At 36.7% G+C, this 20,965-nt stretch overlaps 1 protein-coding gene across 2 annotated transcripts in view; it reads left to right on the top strand.

The window, feature by feature from the left end:
* Window positions 1-20,965, top strand: part of NUDT14 (nudix hydrolase 14) — a 63,227-nt gene that overhangs the window by 1,565 nt on the left and 40,697 nt on the right. The gene's annotated exons all lie outside the window — the stretch shown is intronic.

Raw genomic sequence — 20,965 nt, 5'->3', positions numbered from 1 at the left:
AACAAGGCTCAATTAAAATGTACAAATCATCGTTATAAAATTACTTTTAATTAAATACAAGTCTCTTAACGGTGAGTACGTTAAAGAAGAAATAAGGATGTGTTTGCTCAGGCCGTACGTTCACGTGCTGTGAATTGACGTAGACCAGCATCGCCACCCAAAGAGGTAGACAGGCCCTTTCTGCATGTCTTGCTGCTTGCTCTCATTTTCTCTCCTCTTGTACAAGTGTTTGTGCAGCAACATAGTGAGCTGGATCAGGGATCTGGCCCCGATCAAACTTAATCTAGTCTAGCCAGAAAAAGAAGTTAGTTTTAACCTAAATAAGGTTAAAAGACCAATAAGGTCCCTGATTCAATTGAAGTGCTTGTGCTGGTAATGTGGTGGCTAGAAATGAGTGTTTGGGGGCTGACTGAGGGCAGAGATTGTTTCTTTTGGCCAGAGCACTGTCTTAAAATGTACACGTAAAATATAGTTTATATGGCGTCTCTACAGAAGCTGGCTTGGGTTCAGCCTACTGTGAGCGTAAACTGAATGACTGCACAACTGTCAGCACCTGACCTGGAGACAGGCCCCAAGTTTATTAAAAACACATTTTGCATTTAGAAACTGACTTACTCACGAAAGGAAATGCTAAATATTTTTAGTCATTTGGCTAATTGTTTCAGCAGTGTTTAGGCCTGCTGAAAACCCCATGAAATACCTAAACAGTTAGGTACCTAAAATCCAAGGGAGTTAGGTGCCTGATCTGCTTAAGAATTTTTGAAGACTCCTCCACTCACCTGAAACTGAAAATGATTTAAAACTAGCCCTTGATCTTAATAGTTTTATGGTGAATAGATAGATCTTCCCCTTATACAACTGTCTTTTTTTTAGTTCACTACCTGGAAAAATAAACTGTTCTGCTTCTCAGTGCCCAATTGGTGCTTCATCTTAATGTGAATTTAGTTTTCCCCTTCCACAAATTCCCTGCATCTGTTTGCTAAACTGAGTCCAAATCTACTGAAAGTCTTTCTGAATAGTAGAATAATCGAAATAAGGAAAATTTAAATAACGACATTTGTTATAAACTAGTTTTGATACTTAACACAGTACGTGGCATTGTGCCATAGTTGGAAGGCTTGAGGTGGTCTTACAGGTATTTTTGTGACGCTATGGTTGTGTGACCTGTAGCTCATTGTAGTCTGAAGAAGACTCTTTGATGCATATTTTTACATTTAAAATAATTTTGTTGAATGATAGTTTAGGCTTAGATTGTCATTTTGAAATTTATTTTTAAACAAGTGTATTCCTAAAATAAGCATAGATTCCTCTGTTCAAGGTTGTATAAAAATGAAATGCAGGTTTTTTTACATCATTAGTTTGTTTTTTGTATTTTTCTACAAGCAGAAAACTCAGAGGATTTTTATAAACAGTATATGATTTTAAGATTTATCCCTGAGCGTTCATGAACTCTTACATTACAGGACTGATTCTTAATTACTTCATCTAAAAATTACAGTACTTGTTTGGAAGTAACTTTGGTTCTAGCTGAAAGAGTTAGGTCTTCAACAGTTAAATATACGTTCAAATATAGGTGATTTATATTACAGTTTATCATGCAAGTCTAGCCTTATCCATGCAAACTACATCCCACTGAGTTGTAAATCACTGCTGCTCTAGCTGATTTGCAGACCAGTAGAGCTCTGCAAGTTAGCATGAAGCGATCCTTGAAAGGATGGCAAATTAAAAATTTATCCAGTATGCATGCATTTTCATGGATGCATTTTCATGCATTGCAACTGGCAATACCGCATTGGTGCTTTCCAGCAGGTCTGGTCAACTACCTTACTGTACATGCTAAATGTTTATCCATACCTCCCTCTTCTTACTGCTAAGTGAGATACAAGATGATCTGTGGGCTTTTTTTCTAGGGAGGGCGAGGAGGAGCTAAATCTAAACAGAATGCTAAGGAAACTGTTCTAAGCCCATACTTGGATGTGCGTTCTAAAGATTGTGGTCACACCAGAGCAAGAGCGGAGCCAGAGTCTAGCTGTTTTTCGGTCTGTTTTTCTGTCTGTTTGTCAGAGGCGCTTAACACATTCAAAATTGTAGGCCTAGAGAGTTGATTGGTATTTAGGCCAGCTGAATGTTTTGCTTGGGCATCTAGATGTTCAGACAAGGCGTTGTGGACACATGAAGGAACAGAATTGTAGGTACAAGCCAGGAGGTTATTTTCGTGGTAGATAAAATTTCAGCATAGTCTTTTTAGATTTGTGCTTGAGTTTGCCTGTGTTGTGTTTTAAACGCTTGAGTTCTGTTTTGGATTGAAGCTGTTATATCTTTGGAGATATATTTGGTTATATATAGAAATACTATAAGAGCAGGAGGACACTGTAGGTTTCTGGCTATTTAGTTACTGATGATTATCATAGTTCTTAGGAGCTCCTAAAGTTATAGGAATTCATGCCAGCCATGGATCTGCTGTTGTAACTGAGGGTCATGAGCTCTCTTCATATGAGGGTTTTTCCCCTCCTCTTCCTCTGACCATTTTTTTTTTTTAAATGAAAGTAATGAGCTCTGCATATTTCTCACAAAGAATAAAAGTAGGTGTACACCCTTATGAAAGAATTCTGGGCTTTGAACCATAAGTGGATGGAGGCATCCAAGTTATGGGGAGAAGCCTGGCTCCAGACACATCCCTGGTAATTTGTGCAGCCTTTGTACAGTACAAAGGTAGAAAGAGAAGCCCAGTAAAGGGAGTCACTGGAATAAAAAGGCTATAGACAGACTTAGTATGGGCAAATGCAGAGGGGTAAGGTAAAGCTTCAAACTATGTTCTTCAAAATAGGCATCTAAGAGCTGCTCAGAATGGACTTCATGTTTCACTTGGAATTTTTAGCTGCGAACCCTCTCCTGGTAACGGAGCCTTTAATCAAGAAATATATTTTATTTTAAGCGAGGGAGGGGTGAGGAGAGCGAGAGATGGACAAGGCTCCTTACGTAGCCTGCTGAGTATGCTGTTCATTTTGTCAGTAGGAACCCTGCTTATATATTCTTTTTCTGCCTGATTCAGAAAGAAGAGAATTCATTTAGCTCATATATAGGATAGCCATCTGGCTGGGTTTAATGTGTACTTGCCCCCAAAGTGCAAATTGATTTGTTGTCTAAAGTAGTGGCTTTTTTGTTTGTTTGTTTGTTTTAACATATATCACCTCCTAGAGGATTGTCTTCTCTACCAGGAACTCTTTTCACTTTTTTCTATTGAAGTTTTTCTGCTTTTCATAAATAATTTATTCAAGAGACCAGAGGGATGGCTAATGAGAGATTAACTCTATGCCCAAGGGCTAGGGCATTTCCCTGGGATGTGGTAGAGTCAGGCTGCAAGACCTTACTTCAATTAATATTGCTTCCCACATCACAAGAGAGTGCTCTCACTGCTGGGAAACACATTTGTGTGTAAATCTTCAGCTCTCTTTTGTGTATGTTAGCCAGGCACTGGACTATATGTTAGATAGACGAGAAAATACCAAGTTTAAGAGTCGTGCTGAGACGAAGGCATGAAATAAGCTCTGAGCAACTGTTGAGCAGCATGGTCAGGATTTTGGGCGGGATTAAGTACCGAAATGGGAATCTGGGTTCAACATAGACTTAATCAGCAGCTGAGCAGGGGTTTCTGTGCTTCGGTGTGTTGGATTTGGACCCTAATATGGCGCTTTGACAGTCAGAGCTCGGGTGAATTTTGCTGCAGTAACTTAAGATGTTACTGTGTGCAACTGTCTGTCACGGTGCTAGTGGTTATCACCGCTGAGGATCAGCAGAAGGGAAAGTATTTTTGTTCCCCTTCTTTCTCTGCTGTTCCTGTTCAACCCCGCCTTCATTAGCACTTTAAGGTAAACAGCAGAGCTTTGCATAGGACCAAGTGAAGTGCTTTTGCATATTCTCTATATTGGGGACAATATCCTTCAAGAGGAGGCAGAGCATCAGCTGGGGGGATAGCTTCTTAAGCTGTTACAGCAAGTTTTGCCCAGAGCCTGCATATCAAAGCCTTTATGGATCTAGCCCAGACTCCTGTAGCTTTGTTTTTGAAGGTTGTTCTGGCAAGGGAGTACTTGCCACTGCTTCCTTGCAGTGTATATAAATGCATGCATGCATTCTGCCCAGGTTCTTTTAGAAGTTTGCTGCTAGACTAATAGCAGCTGTCATTAATTTTCCCCAGTATGTATGTAAATAAGGTAATATATAAAATCTGTGGAATGGTGACTGGGCATCTATTTCAATGATATGGGAGAAACTTGAAAAGTTTGTCTCTGCATATTGACTTAAGCATACAATCGGTAACTGTAAATTTGTACTCTTTTGTGAGCTTCACTTTGCTTCCACAGTTCAGAGTAGTCCATGGCCTGAGCAGCACTTTTTCGCTATTGATTTAAAGTTTAGAGTCATTCATTTTGAAGTTAAACATGTGAAAAATGTTCTCTGTAATTCCATGTTAATGCATTATGTTTTCATTCAATGTTAAGAGAATTAACTTGTAATAGCTTCAAGTTTTATAATTAGACAAGAAATAGACAAGAATTCTACTTGAGTTCTTAGACTAATTCTACGACGAACTGTGTGCATGCAGAAGAGAGGCAAAGCCTACATCACTTATGTCATGAGAACTTTGAAGGTGAAAAGAGCAAAGCTCTGCAGTGTTCTAAGAACAATCCGATTTTACATTCAGAATTTTTTATATGGTAATAGCAACATGAATGTGCCCAGCTGCCTGAAATATTCTCTGGAACTTCCATCTACTTTTTTATGAACGTAAAACATTCGTTTCTATTTTGACAGTTAAAAATGATGCTGTTGAGGGAGTAAACAGTGTTAAGCTACCTGTTCAAACTAGTAACGCTCTTCTGTTGACTCTTCAGAAGGCTCCGGTAATAGGAAATATGCTACCCAGTAAGACGTTTATTTTGTAATTCACTTATTCAAAGGAGTAGTGCAGTAAGTGGAGATGGTATTTTCTCTGCAAAATTTGTTTCAGTTTCTTCAGCTTTTCTGATCTATTATGTTGTATATAATATTACTTTTAAGTACAAACGAGCCACTTCTAGCTTAGGAAGTCCCTGAGCTGAGCTGCAAATTGCTGGCAGTTGAGAGTATCTTGCCAGTATATTCTTCCTCAAGCGCCTTGGCCACTGTCAGAGGTAGGATGCTTGAAGAGACATATTTTTGATCTGGCTAATATGGCTGCTATGTTAATAGGGAATTATGGTTGAAGCGCCATGTGATTTTTTTTTTTTTTAAATATATATATGCATGAAAGAAAGGAAACACAAAGTTTTAGCAATGATAGCATTAGGGAGTTAGATCCTGAGGGAATGCATACTTCCTTCTAGAGGAAGTGTTCTTTGCAATAAAGGCACAAGTTTAAGAAAAGAAATTAAGGAATCTAAGCATATCTGTTTGTGGCTCTGCTATATACCTTGAACACAATTTTGGAAAGTTGTACAAGTTACTTTAGCTTGAGATTTTAAGAATTACCAAAGGCAGAAATGAGAATTAGCAGGTAAGAGAAGTAGTTGAAAAGAACCCCAGTACTCTTCTTTGTTTTAGTGACTATTGTGCTGTATTAGTCTTAATTTATATATACAGTATGCTTCAACAAGAGAACATAGGGTAGTTTGAAGTAAATAGATGGAAATTAGTTGGCAGTGAGTACACTTGACATTTCTAGATCACTCATACAACAAGTCAACAGACTTAATGACAACAAATATCTCTTTTTGGAAAGTGTAAGGCTGGGTGGATCATGATTTGTACCATCCTTGCACAGAGCTGAAATATATCTACACTTAGATAAGTGGGCTCTGAAATCTTATGTTCTAGCTATTAGTGACATTAAATGAGTGCCGGGGAGTTGAATGGTTACTGTGAAATAGCCACGAAGTTGAAAGCTAGTATTAGGAGGAAGTGTGTAAGCTGTAGTTAGCTTAAACTAATATTTTTCAAGTTCTGATACCCTTGCTCATAGATGGCCGTTGGACTACTTGTAGGTGGTCCACGTGAGTCAACTAAGAAAAGCAGATCAACTATCAGTAGGTTTTAATGTGCTACACAAGGTCTGCAGCTTCACTGGAAGATATTTGCACGTCTGCAAATGAAGAGCTTGGAAAACCGTTGATTTTGACAATACCACTCGAGTAGCCTCATCTGCAAGGGCCTGTCTACACATGACTTTCCTGATTAACTCCACGTCTCATTCTACAACAAAGAGTCTGGTTCTGTTTATGTTAAACTATTTTCAAAGTATGATTGCACTTTGAATTCATACCCTGCCTTCATCCAAGTTAACTTTCCAGTGTATGCCCTAAGGGAGCAGTAAACTAAACTGAATCACTGTGTCCACATAGGGGTTTAATGGAGTTTAACTAGCAGAATTCAAGTTCATCAGACTAATTTTCTTGATGCCCTGATATAGACAAGCCCTAAGGATGAAAAATGGTTAGTTCTCAGTGAATGAACCGTGTTATAATATCCAACACTGCGATTTTATTATATTTTTGTGTGTGAAATGTGGCTACCATAATGTATACAGCATTTTTTCTTACTTTTTTAGCACTATGACTTTTGTAGTAATTGCAGCTAGATCCGAGAAATAAACTAGTGTTCACGTGCTTCAGCTACTAAATGCTGTATTTATTTTTCAGTTTGGCTCAAAATACATATGTTTGCTTAGATAGCAGATACTTTTTTCCCTAGTACAAAAAAGTCTGTTCTCTGAATCATTATTTCAGCTCTGACATTGTGTGTATTTGGTGTGTTTTAAAGCAGATGAATGCTGTAACATTTTAAGTGTTTATAGCAAATCTGAATATTATGAAAATTTGACATTTTCTGTACGTGAGAATATTCTCTAAAGTGTCTGGGTAGAAGAATAGTTTTTGATATCTATAGGGAATGAAAATATACTTTATTATATTCCAGAAAATTCACGTGGGTTTTAAAAAATTATATTACCTGGGCTGCAGCCATATTTGAAATGCATTTGTATTCTCAGCTATAACTCATAAAAGGTCAGCTCCTGTGTTCTGAAAACTTTATATAGGAGTTGATGGTGCTTAAGTAAATACTTTTTGCACAGCAGGCGTATAAAGTTAACTGCCTGTCTGACTTGCATTCAGATTACTTTTTTGACATAATTTTTAACTAAAGCAAATCTTCTGTATCGAAGAACTTACTTAGTTTCCAATAGTAATTTTCTTCAGACACTGATCAAAATCTTCTTGATACACTAAAAAAGTTTACAAAAGTTTAAACAAACTAAAGCTCAGTTTTTCTTAGCGATCAGCTAATGTCACACTAAAGCCGTGATCGCTGATCAAAACAGCATTAATTATTTGTTTCACGTTGCGGTTGCTGTGTCAAAATCCTTTAAATGCCTCATGGAGCTGAGAGGGAATCTTACGGCCTGTGACAGAGCAGCTGGTCTGGACATGGGCTGATGCCTCAGTTGACAGGTTGTTGGATTAGAAAGAATATCAAAGGCAGTGAGTAAGATTAGGGATAAGTGAACATCTGACAGCAGTTTGCAGCAGGGGAGAACAGATGATAAACAATGGGAGTGGGGTACGTGGGGGGGTTGAGAGGTGAGAAGGCCATGGGAAAAGTGTGGCGGCAATCACTAAAGCTCCAGGTTGCTGAGCCTCATGAATAGAACAGGAAATGGGATTTGCTAGGACAGATGTGCTGAGTGGTGATGAATACATTATAGGGAAATGAGGCTAAACTCCTAAAGGTGAGAGATGTTCTTTCCCTGAAAATAGAAAATATGGGAAAAGTTTACTCTCCTGGAGAAATAAGCATTAATACGTGAAAAATAATAGGGCAGCGATACAAGTGGTGATTTTAATTAAATGGTTATTGTTCAGTAGCATTTGTGACAAACTATAGGTCATTTACTTCTAGTACAACAATATTTCAATATTATTACAAATATATTACAAGTGTTTACTTTAAAGCTAAAGCTGCATGAATGATAGAATAGTATGAATGATGGAGCAGCCTCTTTGGCAGCTCTGAGTGGATTGTGCTCAGTCGTATTTTCTGTATCTGACGTGTGTTATATAGCACTCACGTAACATGTATTTGATCCTGCCTCTTTTAAAGAGTTGCGCTGAGTGATCTTGTGTGATCTTTACACCTTTACATTTCTCCAATTCTGTAATGTGATTGTGTGCTTGTTGAAAATTATGCGTAAGTGTAACTATTCCTTCGAATAGTTTTTCTATACTTCATGAACTTCTTTGTTTTCAGTTCTTGCTGGATCCTTTTCCTATAGTTGTGATTTAATTACCGCAGAAAGCCTGCAGAAACTTTTTGTATGTTTTCTTATAGGACTGTAGGTCGGTTCACAGACTTCTGGCTTTTTTATTTTTTTATTTTTTTTTCAGAAAACCTCACTGAAAAAACAGACCTCACATTAACACTTTCATAGCATATTACTTTAGCAGAAAGGGGGTATGCGGAGGGTATGATGGTTGATGTGACTCTGAGAAAGTGGGTAAGATTTGTTCTCAGACATCCAGGAGGTTATTCCAGAATATGTTCTCCTGTTTTGTAAAAGGAAATACGAGCTTTGCTAAAAATTGAGTAGAAACACAAACTGTGGAAGTCATCAACTGGAAAACATAAAGCTCCACTGTCTAAGGACAAGAGGTGACTTAGCTGTAATGGAAATGCCCACCATCTGTCTTTCCTGACCTCAGAGCTCTCATATGTGCTGCCTCTCTCCTTAAGGATGCAGAGACGTCTGCCTGGCCTCCTTCAGTCGCTGTTTGTTCCTAGCCGTGTGTACTGTAACCGTAGCTCTAATTTTTAAAAGAACAATGAATTGTAGCTGGAATCTGGGGTGAATAGGTGCGTCTTATAACCTTGTTTTGTAAAAGTAGCTGTTTGTGTTGCAAAAATGCTATGTGCTACATTTTGAACACAATGGAATCACTTGAATACAACAGTTGAGGTATCAGGACAGCACTGAAGTCACTCAGTTCAAAAAGTTCCCCAGAATTAGTAATCAAAGATTGTATTTGAAGTTAGCCTAATAATACATTAACAGATAAAATGGTGGTGAACACAGCAAGAGAGAGATGAAAAACAGCATGCTTTACTGATCCTGATTTGGTGAAGTGCTATCCTAATATTTTTGTTTTCTGTGAAATCCTAATTTCTACATTTGGATGAAACTATGACTGAAGGGCTTTGTTACAAGGAGCTGCCCTTCTAAAAAAGTGGTTAAGGACTCTTTGGCAGTTGGCTTACGTAGTTCTTTTGCGTATATCTTAATTTTTAATCTGTTACAGGATCACTGCCATTACAAAGGTTTCAGCAATACTATACTAAAACATAGAACTTTTATGTAATGACTAATCAATTAGTCACTAATTCAGTGCAAGTTATATGTGGCTTTTAAGGAACAGGTGCATTCCTTTGTACCTGTGCTCTCTTCCAAATAGATGACTGATTAGAAGATGTTTCCAAGTTGCTACTTGAATGTTTCTGCTTATCATTTATTTTCCAAAGGAAAGATGATGAGGAGTTGGTCACTGCTATAGGAATTAGATTTCAATTCAGTCTTTCAAACTGAAAGGTAAAAGTGAAATTAAGAAAATGGCAAAACCTGGAGCTAGTTGCATCTGTCGCTTTCAACTGATATTTGGGGGAGGCTGGGGAGAAGGGACAGGATGAAAAGCCCTGAGCATCTTTGTGAGGAGGGTCTGTGAGAAAGTCTTAGGAGAAAAATCTAAAGGTTGTTGCTAAGCCTTGGCTTGTGTTAGCCCCCTGCTGCTGTTCTTCATCAAGTTATTTTAATGGCTTTCAAAGCAAGTGAGTGGAAAATGGTTTCTCTGGAACTTTAAGGAGACTGAACTGAAAACTGTCATTGCTTTATAAGTAAAACACATCAAAGATTGACGGAAGAATTGCTTGTTAAACACATTGTAGATTTTAATTAAAAAAATGGAGATATCATAAAAGAGACATCAAATCCTCATAAATGCCTAAAGGTGAAAGCCTAATGGCTTGTCATCTGCTCAGGAACCTGTGTTAAGTATCTCTTTCAGAGCTTTTGTGACCCTCTGTTATGTGTATGATTTTTTTTTTATTTTTCTTCCCTCCTTCTGTAAGGAGGAAAAATATGCAAGCATGAAAATGTATGTGGTGGTTACTGTGCTTTTTAATTTTCTTTTGCCTGTATTCAGGGATGGTTTCTCTGATATTTTTAATATCCAGTGCTTCAAATTCTTATGTATTTTTTAAAAATAGTTATTTCTTTTTATGGTGCAGCATATTAAATATATTGTATGTGTCCCCTCTCTGGAAAGTGCATTTGTATGTTACACAGTAATCCCAGGAAACTGTCTCCTGAAACCTGCTCCTCTCGCTTTCTTCTCCTCTCCCCCCTTTCTTTTCCCTCTGCAGTCCTCCCAGTCAACGAACAGTGTGTTTTTTAGAGTTGTGTAGCAGATTTCTTCCTGATTGGAATAAATTATTTAGTGCACATAGAAAACAACGTTTTTCACTGAGAATTTGAGCTTTATAGTTTTGAGCCACATTTTTGTTCTGATGCGTGAGACTGCATATGATCGGAGTGCGTTTTTAGTAAGCAAATACAAATAATTGTTTTAAAAGACCAAGAGTTCTTCAGCAACCTAATAAAGCATACAGTACATTATTCATTAGTTCATCTTAAAATTTCAGAAATGTTACATGTAGTTTCAATTTTAATTCATGAGTTCCTTCTGAAGTTAAACAGCTATGTCTTATGCATGATTCTGAATCTAGATCTGATTTGTAACGAAGAAAATTGTTTTTGCCAAGAACCGATATAGGATGATTGCAACTACTGGATTATTTGCACATCCTGTGCTTGGAAATGGTATATGTTACTGAAAAGTATAACATTATTAGTGATTCTGAAAGGCTTTCATGATGTACAAGTGCATTTAAAATTGAGACTAGGAAGACGGACTATGCAAACAACATTGCCTAGAACTTGATAATTTAGTGTTATTATTTTAACAATTCTCATCAGTGAAATTTGTCATTTTAGCTGATGTTTTAGTTAGCTGTAATAGTTGAGCATCATTTTTCTCCTGACTGTATCACATCAAGATGAGTAAAGGTTTTTAAAAGTTTCTGTGAACCTCTCTGCTAACTGTCTCTTACTGAAACTCAAACCTGAAATACAGTTCATTTTTGTTTGTTATTTTTATCATTGAGCAACAATTACCAAATGATATTTGTGAACTTGTAATGGAAGTAACATTATGTTTTGCTGCATAAAAAGGTTCCAGATTATAAAAGGCCATATCTCATGCTCTTTAGTATATATTTGTATACACTTTTGAAATGCTAACTGTGTTGAAAGCAATGATGTTTTTGGTGCTTGTGTTGGTGAGGCCAGGATTTCACTCACATTGTTTCTACTTCATCCTAAATTAGGCAAATTCCCAAGCAATTTGACTAACAGATTTTTTACTTAGAAAGTAAACACTGAATTGCTGTGATTGCAGTCTGCTATTTGACCAGAAATTACACATTCTGACAAACTCAGCTTAAGTCAACATGTGGCGAAAACAGGGGAAACAGATAAATTTGCGTAGAGTACAACGTTGTAAATAATTTTAAAACATATTTATGATCTGAACCTCTACAGCTCTTGTATATGTTCTTATTCTGAACTGATGAAATAAAGTATAGCTGCTAGCTTCATTCAGCTTTGTTTTGGCTTTAGTATAGATGTTTATTATTGTTTGGTGACTTAAGTATGTTGAACTTGAAGCAGCAGTATTAGAAGATGAGTTGGCTGTCAAGTTTTTTGACAAGTCCATCCTAGATTTTTATATCTGTGTCTGTGCTTAGTACTCTGCTTTCAGTATTGTAAGATTTCTGACACTTTAAAATATGGGACATAAATAGGCAGTTTCTCTAGGTAGTTTTTAGCAGAACAGCCTGTCAGCGATGCTTTAAGGAATTGAGCCATGTCTCCAAACTGAATTGTTTATAGTTTTACATGGTTACTGGCTTATTTTGTCTGCAAAGTTTGCGTTGTTCTTTAGAACAACATTTCGTAGTGCTGCAGCTTTGTACAGGCTAAAACTTGATCAGTACCTTGTCTGATTTGTCACGCTCAGATAAGTTAAAGAATAATATGAAAGCGTTGGCCACCTATTCAGTGAAACCAGGGTCAATAATCCTTAGTACAGAAGTGACTACTATAGTACTTTACTGGATAGTTCTTCCAAATATGACACCTGATTGTGTTTCTGTAAGGCATCTTTGTTCAAAGATAGATGGTTCACCTGTCAGTCGGGACAGCCCTGTTTCTTTTTGTGTGGTTGTTTTCTCTTTGATCTGTCTAGGAGTTTAAAACCTCTTGGCTGGACTCTTTCAAGAATCACTGGAACATATGAGCCTCCCTACAGGATTATGGTACACTCCATAGAGAAAGATTAATTTGTATAAGTAGTAATACGAATGTCAAGATTTAGTGTAAGAATTATGTTGGGGCGGGGGGGAAGTAGATATCTAATCAGACCCAGCAACTGAAAACAAGCTAGTCAGTGAAATCATTTTATTAAAAGGAAAAACTGTTGGAATATTTACTTTTGAAGTATTTCTTAAAAAAAGAGATGAAATGTAATAGGTAGGTTTGAAGTCTACCAACAAGCTGACACTGTGTTTTCCTCCCCCTCTGTCTGTACATTCTTCTACAGCCCTTATAGAGTATGCCTTCCAGTGTTGCACTAAGTGATATTACAAACCATACCTAATGTGTATGCCTTGGGGAAAGGATGAAAGAGAAAAGAAGCAACTTTCTGCAATGTTACATTTTGTATATTTTTTAGTTAAAAAAGTGTAAAAGTGTATCCTGCCCTTGCAAAAAAGATGTGTAGTTGTCTTTAGTTCTTGTGAAAGGCTAGTCCTTCGTTCTTCTGAATCTGTGTAGCAAATTTGTAAACTTCATTCTTTGCCTAAGATTTAAGGTTTATACGTATAGGCTGGATTCCTGTCGTTGCATGCTCAGAGATAAGAGACGGTAAGGTGAGTTGTTATTTTGTGGAAGGAGCCAACAGAAACAGCAGTAAATAGTTTTGACATGCTTACAGTATTCAGTATTAATGAAGAGACATGCTAAAAATCCCTAGACCTTGTCTATAAAAACACTTGCAGTAAGTGGTAACCTTGAGTTCCTATGAGACTTCAGTGTGTAGGAGGCGTCCTTCCCTACTTGTATTTCACCATGGAGACACCACGGTGCTGCACCTGGCTTTGTTCCCAACTTTGTTGAAACTTAGGATCTCCTAAGTACTGCTTGCTAACCTTGGTTAATCTTGTTAATGCTGGTTCTTTGTTGGCGTGTACCAGATTTGTGTGTGATGCAAGGTGTACAGTTCATTGAGCTATATTGTTCCTGCATTGCTTTGACTTCTGCATCAGAAATATTTTGTCCTTCGTAAGTTACAAGTAGATGAATAGATTTGTTAGTTATTTGTAAACATTGTATGTATCTGACCCAGGCTATTTATTGTTTTACAGGTGCATTTGCAAAACCAACTAACTTAAGGCAGAAGTTATGCATTACAGATTCCTTTTTTTAAATCCAATTTTTAATAATACAACAGTTTGTAATAGACACAGGCTTTTTCTTATCAGTGTTCTGCTTCACATGACAATGGTCTGTAATGGAAATAGAATTTTGTTTTGGAAACTAGCACTAACATTTATCTATTGCATAGCTTTTGAATGCAGCTGTCCTGAAAATGGAATGGTCCACTACTGTGGCAGAAGAGGGAGAGGTTCTTTTTCTGCTGCCTGTTTGTCAGCTGGAGAAAATTGTAATCAGCCCATGTGTAAGTTGCAGTGGAATTTGTTAGAATGACTAAAGAGGTAATGAGAAATATTAGACAATTGATGGTAGTGATTAACATTTGGCTGAAATACTAGTGGCAACTTAAACTGTGGTTTTATGATGTTCTCAGTGTTGTTTTCCTGAATGGCATAGTGAAATTAATGATGAAAGGACAGTTTCTTTCCTTCCTCTTTTGAATAAGGGTCATGACCTAGGGTAGCAAAGGAGAAATTATGCTTGTAGGCGTACTGGTTGCCTTGGGACTGATGATTTTAAGATTCATTTTTTCCTTCCACTGACTATGCTCATGTCTGCTTCTTTCCCTGCTGTGCTTGCTCAGATGTGGTGAGAGCCCTGAATCCCAGTGAAGTCAGTGGAATATCTCTTCCATTCTGGAGAGAGCCTGCATATCGTTCTGGAGAGCCTTTTTTCTAAGGAGTTAAAAGAATGTTTTTACTAATGAGTGTACAGTATGAGTAAAGGAAGACATTTGAGAATAGGAAGTGAGATTTATCACCTTCTGTGGTTTCAGACTTAGTGAATTGCTATGGGTAGTTTATATTGAATCTTGCTCTGTTCTGAAGATATCCTACCACAGATGCAATTGGTCTTGTTGTATTATGTCAAGTGCAAAATTACTTCCTCTACCAGTCCATTGCTGGTTATCACTAGTCGGAAACTCCCCAGGTAGGCCCTTTATCTCAGTCAAAAGGAGTCAGCTGCCAATGGACTAGAAAAGATTAAGAGAGAAGTTCCCCAGAGATATTTTTCATTCTTTTGGTCTCTTTAAAATTTTTAAACAAAGCTTCTTTTTTGTATAGTTTACTTGTGTTTCAGTAAAATGGAGTAACTTGGAAAAGTCTTTAGTGACTTAGGTGCATAAGTGCCATTTTTCAGAAGAAACTTGGAGGAATCAATCATTGAGTTTCACTAAGTATCAGGCTCCATCGGATAGCAGAGCAGAAATAGCTTTGTCATCCTAGGAGATATATCACAATTTTGAAAAATGTCATATTCTGCGGTGGAATTTGATAAAGATATTTAACCTTCATTCATGAATTCTACCATTTGCCTGAAATAATGGAAGTTCAGAGTGAAGTCTTTAAATGCAGATATTCCATCTTTGAAGTGAGTGCCTTAAAAGAGAAGTTTATGGAATGTTAGAGTGCTTTCTGAAATCTCTCTTTTAGCAGATGTTTTACTTCGTATGAGTTATTATTATAAATTGCTCCCCCCATTCATGTCTTTATTAGCGAACTACAAAGTCCTTTTTGCTGCTGTTGTTGCTTTGTTTTTTGGGGTTTTTTTTGTGTGTTTTTGGTGTCTAACTCAATGAATATGTGAGAATGTATATAAAGCAGGACAGTTTTAGAAGAAGAAATGAAACAAGAAACACTTAAGAATTCGCAGTAGCCACCTGGTTAGGGTAATTCCTTGGCATTTAATCTCTGATCTGGAGCCAGCAGATGTGCCTTCTGTAGCACCAGAGAGTGCCATAAACACTCAACTCTTGCTGATGATGACATCTGCACGTTCTTGAGCAGAAATGCTGTTCTGAATCTGGCAAGACTTTTGACAGAACTTAACTTTCTCTTTCTATAGGGAAAAAATGGGAGAGTTAGTTTAATTATTTTCAAGAAGTATTCTATATTCCTTAATACTTAAGTAATTTTGGAAAATTGAATCTATGTTTCTCAGCCTCTTAGGCTGTTTAAGAAATTTTATTTTTCATTTACCTTAATGTTCATTGGATGTATAATGTATGCAAAAAACGTATCAAATATTTCATGTTCCTGCTCTATGGGGATGTACTTTTAATGTTTATGTGCCTGGTTATCACTGTTGCTTGTCCTGGTATGGAACTGAGAAAACAAAATGTTGCACTTTCTGATCACGATTTTTCCTAGGACAGTTGTCTCAATTACTTCTGGCTTCTGAGCCTCAGAATTCGAAGATATGTGTATCAATCCTGTTGAACTAAAAAAAAAAAAAAATCAAGCATGTCCTTAATTATTTGCCAGATCAGGATTGTAGAATGTAAGCTATGAAATTACAGTTACAATTCACACTTATCCTGGAAGGAAAAAAAAAAAGATAACATCACTCAGCCACTTCGCTAGGTTTTAACTGAGGCTATAGCTTTTTGCCAATGTTAAACCAGCATATGCCAGCAATGCCATTGAAAGAAACAGTTCTGCCTCCTTCCAGTTCCAGCAACTTGTCTTTATCTCCATGCTGCCCGGTCTCTTGTGTGGTACCTACATTGATGCGATGGCACCAGGGGTAAGGTTGGAGAACCTCTCGTGCTGAGGTTATTTTAACCAGATTACATTGTTACTGTGGCTCCATGTGTGGTTGCAGAAATGTTTGTGCTGTTTGTACACAAGAGACCGTGCAGAAAGCAAGAGAAGAGAGGGTGATACTATTTTGATGGCAGTGCTGATTTAGATCAGATTGACCATACGTTATGGCAAAAAAGGGAGTTTTTCCTTTGTCTCTTTGATACATAATTTTGCAAATTGTCAGTTATTGCAAATCGTATGAGTTTTTTCTTTAACAATTATCAGAAAAAGTATAGGGAAAAGAGTCTGCAAATACCAGTTGAACGACCTGTGTGGTTTTTCAGCAAGTATGCATAAGCTGGCTGTGTGAGATGTGTAATATGTTTGTTTTAAAGAGCAGTGCTTATTTACAGAAAAATACTTTGCTGTTGTATCAACTAAATGCACAATTTGCAAATGAGATCACCACTGTTAAATCATCTTTCTTTGTAAATTAGAAAGATAGTTCTTAACTAAGTCTAGTCAAAGTTTCAGATTTTGTATTTCACTATCACTAAGAAAAAGTAGTGATTGGAGTTTTTTGAAATCTGGAAGGTGTATATTCCTTTTTTCCTTGCAAAATAAGAAAGGTTGTTACAGAGTTTTGAGGGAAAACACAATTTAGTGAAAGTTTTGAAAATATATGCAGCCAAACTCAATAATATGATAGGAATAACAGAGCAGTAACATAGGAGTAACAGAGCAGTTTAACACTTGATTTAAATGTTGTCATTTATATTAAATATGCTAATAGCAGCTTGTTTTTGAAATCTCTGCCTGTTAGATAGGAGTAACAGAGCAGTTTAACACTTGATTTAAATGTTGTCATTTATATTAAATATGCTAATAGCAGCTTGTTTTTGAAATCTCTGCCTGTTAGCAATTGTTTACTTTTGATAGAATTTATTGGAGTTAACTTAGCACTAGAAGAGCCCCATCTGTATCTCAAGTTATGATCTTAAATTGTATGCTGATCTGGTAGTAAAATGAAGTTAGTGAGAAGAGTCATAAATACGACCTCTGTGCATATCATGTTTCTTATTGCAAGCACCATATCCTTATTCTTTATAGCATAGATTTCAGTATGCTACTATGTTTTGCTGTGAATAAAGCACATCTGATATGTATATGCAGTTGCTCTTAATGATGAGGTACATGAGAAGCAGAAAAACAGAGATGGAACGGAGATTTGACTTAATTTAATGTATTCATATATGCTTAATTCTCATGTTTTATAAATTTCATTCAAAGGTAAGTGATCTTACTGATAGTCGAATGCCAAGCTAAACTACTAAACTGCAACAACTCCATTGTTGAAAAGTACACACAAAAAACAAACTGTGACCTGAAAAGTAAACTTCCAGAGGATTATAAGAGAAAGTTTACTTACACATCAGGTATCTTAGTTGTAATTGTTCTGGCAGTTGATGTACATAAAATGAACAAAGTGGCTTGGCCCAGTATTGCATTAACAGTTGAATAAATTAATGTGTTCTCCATTGTTTATTTTACCTCCTAAAGTGTGAAAAACTTGCACCTTTGAACAGTAAACTCTATTGGCACAACCATCTGTTTGCAGTTTCGTTGCAAACTCCTACCAGAATAACCCTCACTTTGAAGAGAAAATTGATATGGGTTGTAAAAATTATAGCCTGTGACCTTAGGTTTTATGTCTCTTTAGGTATCCCTGGTGTGGTCTGTACTGATATGTATTATGACTTCTTCAAGAAGTAACTCAATGTCTCCTAGCTAATTTCAGATGGGAAATCAAGTCCATGCCTCAAAGACTCTGCTGTCACACAGAGCTGAGCACCTTTAATCTCTCATTCAGGATCTTTATATGTAAAGCGGGTAGCACAGAGCACAGCAGATTTGCATTGCCTAAAGCTGCTGTGTCATCTTGAGCTGGCGTGCTAATGAGTAGGATGAGTTGTCCCCATGAACCTTGCTAGACTTAGTTTTACTTGCAAAGTTATTGTCAATGAAAGCCAGTTAGCAACAGTAGTTTTTGAGTTTTGGACATAAAATTCATTTTTGCAGGTCGTTGAAGAGTCACCAGTCTGTATTTTTGGATGCAGATTCCTCAGAGGCACTAAAAACAGTCTTTTTTAACTGAAATATTTGAATATGGGTAAGATTAAAAACTGCGAAGCACCATTATTCATAATCACGATGCTTTTAAACTAAACATTCTGGATAGTTTAATAATGAAATCCTACAACCTTTGTTTAAAAAAAACAAACAACTCCTCTTTCCTCTTGAGCTTAAACAGTGGCTTGTTTAAAAAACAGTAAAATTCCATAACACTTAAACTTTTGAAGTAGTTCTTCAACATCAGCAAGTAATTCTGCAAATTGCTTTTGAAGATGAGGCTTCATTTACTCCAGCATGTGCAGTCTGATGGAGTGAATTAGTGGGTGTGGGCTAAAATTGTAATTTAGGCTTTTTTATGTGGATGTGTCTTAAGTACTCCTTATCAGATGAATTTCTGTACTCTTGGAATAAATTTGGCTAGACCACAGCTATTCTGTTTAATAGTCATTGGTGAGAACTTGTTGTATGCATAGCACTGTAACATTGATGTTAGCTACTAAAAATGAAATTTTTAATCCCTTTTTTTTGTAGGCACATTTTTTGCCAGTTCCCTGAACCAGCTCACTGCATTGTTGTTACACAAATGCCGCTGATGGGTGAGGGGGTCAGAGCAGAGATGTGCAGTTTGGGTAGAAAGGAGAGCAGCCTGAATTTAGATCGTTTTACACAGTTACGGAGCTGTACCCTCAGACTGAGTGAGTTTCACAGAAATCCTTCTAACTTAAATCAGTAGTTATTTAATATGATAGGCAAGCGTAAGACAGTTTGCTAATATTGATACGTGTCTGCAGAAGGGGAAAAAAGAGGGTCATCCACTGAACTTGTGTAAATTAAAACAATTTTACTGGTTTTTTGGAGTTGCATGTTTTTATGCCAGCTAAAAGTACTTCCTTCCATTTTGAAAGATACATAATGCTACAAAATACATAATTACATAAAGCGAAGACAGCTTTCTTCCTGCTTATCACAAATCAAACCTTTAAAGTAGGCAAAAACTGTGATAAGTAATTACTTTAAAAATTTAAACACTTTAAACAGTTTTCCATTCAGAATAGTTCTTTTTCAGATGAAAAAGTTGAATATGATTTGTTCTTGAATTTCTTACTTTTCCTTTGCACTATTTGTGGATGAAGATTTTTAGATACAGCATGGCAGCTCTCTAGTTTCTATGAATAAAAAAGATAGATGCTTAGAAACCCAGCCCTCTCCTCCCAACTTATTAGTCAAAAAAAGGTATTTGATGGGAAGCAATGAAACTTTTAAAGCATATGGAACAAGTATTTTCATTTGGAAACCTTTACAAGTCCAAACTTGCTTTAGCTGTCTTTCCCCGTATAAATTCTGTTGTTTATACAGATTTCGCAAGATCATGTTGACTGCTAATGCTTTATTTTTTTAACAAAAAAAATCCAAACCATAAGGTGGATGAATTTTTTTTGACAACTACGTTGCCGGTTTGTTGTTATTATTTACATAATTTTTATGTGGCATAGTGCTGAAAATACTATGAAAATGATTCAGAAAGTGCGAGGTACTTCGAACAATAGTTTTATGATATGATGGTGAAAAGCATAAAGTATTGGGTCTTGAGATTGACCTGGAAATACAGCTTCTGCAGGCACATCGTTGTGACTTGAAAACACTAATGTATTGTCTGTATGTAACAAAAATTCTAGTGTATTGATAATTAAGTTGGCAAGAAACGGGCTGTATTAGATTATGTATCCTCATATGTTTCCACTGAAAATTGCTCTAGATGTGACATCTGATTCCATTAAGCTGAAAAAAAGAAATTTTACAAGAAAATTTCAACTGATAGGAACACTTCTGTAGAGGGGGAAGAATTCATTTACAGAGGACTGAGGGCTTAGCTTGTAGCATCCAGTATCTCACATATCCTCACTAGATTTATTACAGGGGAAGTCCGCTCTGTTTAAACCAAGAACTGTGACTGGAAGAGAAGCAGCAGCTAATGCACATCTACTTCAGGGTGTATTTTCCCATCATAGGAGCATATATTTTACAAACCAAAAAGCACTGAATTACTAATGTGCTGCTATTGCTAATTTGCCTCTTGGCCGCTTTTATTGATCATAGAAAGTGGGTATGATTGAAAAGCATCAAAGTAAAGCCAGTTTAAGAAAATAAGGGTGACTGGAGGCTGCAAAGCTGGCTCGGTGCAGATTTTTGTCTGTCTTGCGAGTTTGTTACTTAGGTTCCCCAGCTGTACTGATCATGTGGATTATCGTGAAGAAAACCCATCTACTAAAATGCTGAGTTTGGTGTTTCTATGCCATGCAGGTCTGGGCAGCACGTAGAGTACTTCAACAAGAGAATATGTAGTGAATTTCCAAATAGAAAGAGGCTTTGCTGTGCACAGTAATATTAAACAGTCTAGATAGATTTATAGAAGATGGGTTGAACTGGGAAATGACTGCAGTAGAAAAACAATTTATACACTTGTTTTTAAAGAAAAACAATACTGTCATACCTTAAAAAAGCAACATCTGATTATCCCCCTAGGGAATTTTACTGCTTTGTTACATGTAAATCATTAAACAGGGACTGCACACAGGCTTGGCACTGCAGACTCTGGCTTAAGACCGTTATTTGCCATAGCGTTACTATTTTATTGCATGATGAACGGTCATAATCCATTTGCATGAAGGACATT

This window comes from Struthio camelus, chromosome 5, assembly GCF_040807025.1.
Source record: "Struthio camelus isolate bStrCam1 chromosome 5, bStrCam1.hap1, whole genome shotgun sequence".
In the NCBI taxonomy this organism is placed as follows: Eukaryota; Metazoa; Chordata; class Aves; order Struthioniformes; family Struthionidae; genus Struthio; species Struthio camelus.
Note: the sequence above shows the minus strand (reverse complement) of the source record. Positions and strands in the feature narration are given on the sequence as shown.